The sequence below is a fragment of the Oncorhynchus mykiss genome, chromosome 1, assembly GCF_013265735.2.
Source record: "Oncorhynchus mykiss isolate Arlee chromosome 1, USDA_OmykA_1.1, whole genome shotgun sequence".
Lineage (NCBI taxonomy): Eukaryota > Metazoa > Chordata > Actinopteri > Salmoniformes > Salmonidae > Oncorhynchus > Oncorhynchus mykiss.
This window is the reverse complement of record NC_048565.1, coordinates 81,601,353-81,607,476: the sequence shown is the minus strand read 5'-3', so window position 1 is coordinate 81,607,476 and position 6,124 is coordinate 81,601,353.

Genomic DNA, 6,124 nt, shown 5'->3' with positions numbered 1-6,124 from the left:
GCTGTTGTTCTCTATTTTGTCTTCAAACAGTTGCATGTTTGAAATCACACGTGGTTTTACATGGTTGAAATCACATGTGGTTGTACATGGTTGAAATCACACGTGGTTGTACATGGTTGAAATCACACGTGGTTGTACATGGTTGAAATCACACGTGGTTGTACATGGTTGAAATCACACGTGGTTGTACATGGTTGAAATCACAATGATAACAAAGGAAGATTCATTTATTGTCCAATGTACCTGACTGTCCAACAATGTCTCTTCTGCTTTATCCCATTAATACAGTGCCTTGCAAGAGTATTTAGATCTCTTGAACTTATTTACATTTTCTTGTGTTATAAAGTAGGATTAAAATTGATTAAATTGTATTTTTTTTGTCAACAATCTACACAAAATACTCTAATGTTAAAGTGGAAGAATTATATATATATATTTAATATTGATAAATTAAATAACAAAAAAATGTGTTGTTGCATACAGCTCCCTGAGTCAATACATGTTAAACTCCTTTGGCAGTGATTAAAGCTGTGATTCATCTTGAGTAAGTCTAAGAGCTTTCCACACCTGGATTGTGCAATATTAGCCCATCTATTTATTGTCATCATTTTTCAAGCACTGTCAAGATGTTGGGGATCATGGCTAGACAGCAATTTTGGATCCTTGCTATAGATTTTCAAGCAGATTTAAGTAAAAACTGTCATTTGGCCACTCAGGAACATTCACTGTGTTCTTGGTAAGCAACTTCAGTGTAGATTTGGCCTTGTTGTAGGTTATTGTCCTGCTGAAAGGTGAATTCCTCTCCCAGTGTCTGGTGTAAAGCAACCTGAAGCATGTTTTCCTCTAGGATTTTGCCTGTGCAAATTTTGCCTGTGATGTGTTGTGTTAGATTTGCCCCAAACATAAGGCTTTGTATTTATGCCAAAAAGTGTATTCCTTTGCTGTCTTTTTTTCTTCTTCCCAGTAATAATTTAGTGCCTTGTTGCATACAAGATGCATGTTTTGGAATATTTGCGTTCTGTATATTTGTGTATATTATTTCACACAGACTGAGTCCATGTAACTTATTATGTGATTTGCTAAGCCACATTTTACTCCTGAACTATTTTAGGCTTGCCCAAACAAATGGTCTGAATACTTATTCAACGACTATATTTGAGTTCTCATTTTTATTCCATCTTTAAAAATACATATACATTTTTCTTCCACGTTGACAGAGTATTGAGTAGATTGTTGACAAAAAATGACAATTAAATCCATTTGAATCCCACTTTGTAACAAAAAAATTTGAAGAAATCCAAGGGGGTACAGTATGTATATCTTTGCAAAGTTCGAGCAGGTGCTGGAGGTGAACGTGTACGTAGTATGTTCAATAAAAAGAAAAGAGAATCCACGTATACTGCAATCTATTTTCCCAAGTGTGTTTAATGTCACGCTTGGATGCACTGCACACATTGAAGAGTCTTCTTTTTTTGTTGATCACAGTTAGAGGGAATCTTCTCTCTATTCCAGATCATTCTCCTGTCACATGTTCCTGATTCTATAATATTTGTAATAACAGTCATGCAACACAACATCCCTTCTTAACCCTGGCCCTTGGCTGGTTATAGAGGCCTGCTATGACAACATGAGGCTATGGGTTCCTCTTACTCTGCCCAAGGGTTGGTTATTGAAGAGCCCTGGTGTAGGATATTTTTTTGATCACTAGGTGGTGTGCAATGTCAAATGTTTGAAGTACAGCAGATCCAAATAATGAGGTGTGTGCGTGCATGTGTCTGTTTTATGTGGCTGTGTGCATGTGTAAAGGACGTCAGGCTTCTTGCTTAAGTTTAACATATGCTTCCCAGTGGAAACAATTTGCGCGTATATTATGACGCCATTTTGTGATGTTTTTGTTTGTTTTCGTGTTAATTTAGCCAAAGTAAAAAATGGCTAAATGAATTACAGAGTTCTTGAATTATTTTTATTTTGAGGAAGTGTACTGGCTATGTGGCGTCTCAAGAGGGACAAACAATAAATAATATTGCCGTTTATAAAGCGAAGGTATTTTAAGGGAGTATGCGTGCATAAATATTCACTTCACCTAGCTGAGTTCAGATAGGAGCAAACCTGAACCTACTGTGTATGTGTAACAGTATAGACTTTACGTCCGTCCCCTCGCCCCGACCTGGGCGCGAACCAGGGACTCTGCACACGTCAACAGCCACCCATCACTTCACAAAAGCCGCGGCCCTTGCAGAGCAAGGGGAACCACTACTTAAAGGTCTCAGAGCAAGTGACGTCACCGATTGAAACGCCACTAGCGCCCACCACCGCTAACTAGCTAGCCATTTCACATCGGCTACATATGCAGACGCCTTTCGCGAGTACCTCTTCCTCCTGATTCGGCTCACACAAGGCTCAAACCCCAGACCTCTGCCTCGCTAGCACACGTGACCGCACTCCTAAGGCATCTTACCAGTCAGCCCCACACGTAACGCTAGCTATGCACAACTGTAGATCCGGGTCACTGCACAACTATAAAGGACCTCACGCTGCTTGCTTAGCAAGTACCACTTCCTCCTGATTTGGCTCACACTGAGGTTCGAACCCAAGACCTCTGCCTTGCTAGCATGCGTGACCGCCCTCCTGAAGGGTCTGACCAGTCTAAAGATGTAGACACTTGCATCATTTGGATTTTTCCAACTGATTAGTGAAGACAAAATCTGTGCACCGGAACAAAGTTGTCACATCCCACAGTCTGTTGACAGACACTACAATTATGCAATTGGACCCAAGGGGGTGTAGTATATTGACCAATATACCATGCCTAATGCTGCATTTATAACCAATTGGGAAAGTGGTATTTACCATATATGACTGGAAAAATCAATCTGCATACCCCTCCAACACTTAATTATAAGTGGGAAATTCATCTCAGATTTCTCTCAAATGCTGACCTCTGACATCACCTACTAACAAAATTATCTCTATACAGCATGTTCTGAAGTTAAATGTAACAAAAAATATATATTTATAAAAACTAATCAATAGTATGGTTTTTGAACACTATAATTTGTTTACAAGCACAATAGCTGTACTTTTAGTTTATGGTTGACGACGCAGCTTGTTGACCATTAGCCAATTGGTGTTTCTCAACAAGTTCAAAGCATGTGAATGCAGCCCACTGGTATTTACGACTTCAAAACGGGTAATTACCAACTTCCCAATTGGTTATGGATGCAGTATAAGGGCTGTTCTTATGCAAAACGCAAAGCAGAGTGCCTGGATACAGTCTTTAGCAGTGGTATATTGGGCATATATCACAAACCCCTGAGGTGCTTTATTGCCATTATAAACTGGTTACCAATTTAAATTGAATAATAAACAAGAAGTTTTGCTTCATACCATGGTATATTGTCTGATATAGACACGACTGGAATGCTGTTTCAGCCAATCAGCATCAGGACCCAAACTACCCGGTTGATAACTGGAAAGTAAGATAACTGGTATTATCTTACCAGTTAATAATACCAGTCATTTTATGTCTGTCAACGAGATACTCTATTAGTAGCAGCACATTTTTGTGTTGGCACATTCTCCTGCTTTACAATACCTACAGCAGGGGTGTCAAACTAACTTTGCACCATGTGCTGACTTTGGTCTTCACAAGGTCTGGAGGGCCGCACTGAAAATTGGTTATATATCCTTGGCATCAAAATTTGCCAAAAATAGTCCTCTATCCATCGTTTTCTGATATATATATTTTTATTATTTATTATTTTGTCCCCAATTGGCAGTTATGATATTTTCTCAGCACTGCAACTCTCCTTTAGAGAGGCAAAGGTCAAGAGCCATGCATCCTCCGAAACATGACCCTGCCAAGCCGCACTGCTTCTTGACACACTGTTCGCTTAACCAGGAAGCCAGCTGCACCAATGTGTCGGAGGAAACACTGTCCAACTGGCGACCGAAGTCAGCTTGCAGGATCGAGCCCGAGGCTGTGTTGGTGCCTCGACACTGCAATGCAGTGCTTTAGACTGCTGCGCCACTCGGGAGGCCCTGTTTTTGGAATGTTCAATTCTCCCTAACCGTCTAGCTTTTATTATGGTGATTATTGCCGCGTTCACGTGCTAGTCGGAACTAGGAAACAGTGGGCTGTTAAGCTCCAGCCTATTCCTCTCTTTGGATTGGTGGATACATCTCGTTATTGAAATACTTTTTTGAATATTCAATGAGGGGTGTTGACGTAAACCACTTCTAATTCCATGGAGAGGGAGATGCTATGCTATCCTCATGAATATGCATAGACCGTCTCAAATTTCAACAGGGACAACTCAGATATATATATTTTTAAACTCAAAAGTCACAGGGATCACACTTATAAATTGAGTATACAAAACATTAATAACACCTTCCTAATATTAAATTACACTCCCTTTTTGCCCTTAGAACAGCCTCAATTTGTTGTGGCATGGACTCCACAAGTTTTCCACAGGGATGCTGGCCCATGTTGACGCCATTGCTTCCCACTGTTGTGCCAAGTTGGTTGGATGACCTTTGGCTGGTGGATCATTCGTTATACACATGGGAAACTGTTGAGCATGAAAATCCCAGCAGTGTTGCAGTTCTTGATACAAACCTTTGCGCCTGGCACCTACTACCTACCGTACACCATTCAATGGTACTTAAATATTTTGTCATGCTTATTCACCCTCTGAATGGCACACATACTCATTATATGTCTCAATTCTGTCAAGGCTTAAAAATCCTTCTTTAACCTGTCTCTTCCCCTTCATCTACACTGATTGAAGTGGATTTAACAAGTGACATCAATAAGGGATCATAGCTTTCACGTGGATTCACCTGGTCAGTATATGTCATGGAAAGAGTAGGTGTTCTTAATGTTTTGTATACTCAGTGTATATCAGTACACTTGTAACAACCTAAGCATTACGAAACTTCTATTAGCCACGTTTCAAAATAGCAATTCATTTTCATCTTGACTAAATTTGGCGCTCATTGCCCCCAATACAAAAACTCCTCACTAGCTTCATTTTTAATGAGCTTAACGTTGACAGATTTGGGGCGTAAACCCAGCGTCTCACTTCACCTCTTCCTCTCTGGTTCCGGCTAGCACGTCAAGAAACAAGCTGGACACACAGTTTCCACTTGGTTTTAGTCATTTTAAAGTATACTGAGTTCGTCTCCCTACATGGGCCATATGTTTGACACTCCTCTTCTACAGTATGTGTACGCACTGGAAAGACAAGTGCATTTGCCTGTTTTTGAGAGATACTCATGGCTCCTTCTCCAGTCAGCATGGCTCCACTAATTGCTTTTGTGATAAATCTCATTACCCATCAGTGGTTAATAAAACACTTAGAAGAAGCACTTCTCCTCACACTAATATTCTTTACAGGGACTTAATCACGTCTGAAACAGATCTGGGTTCGGATACTATTTGAAATATTTTTCAAATACTTTATCTGGGCTTGATTGAGCTAGCCTGGCTCAATGGGCCTGATAAAATAGTTATAAAAGTGCAAACTCTGCCCATCTGGGACCCAAGGCAGATTTAGAGTAAATGCTAAAGGTGTTTGAAAGATTTCAAACAATATTTGAACACAGGTCTGCTTTCCACAGGGAATCCGTCTAATCATGTCTGAAACATTATCTTCCTTCATGTTTAACTCAGTTATTTTACACAAAAGCTTCTCGTATGTTATTCATTGTGTTACGAAACCCATAACTAGCCTTAATATACTGTTGCACTCTGTGGCTAGGAGTGCTAGGCCTAGCTACATGTCACCTGAATGAATGTGTGTATTTATGAGAGAAATTAGCGTTTGAAGACCGTGTTGGATGTACATTTGCCCAGGGAGACAGCATTCTTTCCTTGGTTCAGTGCCATCTCTGTCTCTCTTGACCTCGTGCTCGCCCAGTCCAAGCAGATTATTATTTGTTCAGATGGGGACGAAACATAAATATGTACAAAAAGGAAAAATACAAAAAGGTATGCTCAAACTAAAGACAGAAAAACTAACAAATGGCCTCATGGCCACCAAATCAACCCAGCATCCTCATGACTGACAATCACCCTAATTGGCAGCACCTGATGTGCTTATCAACCAGGCTCAACATC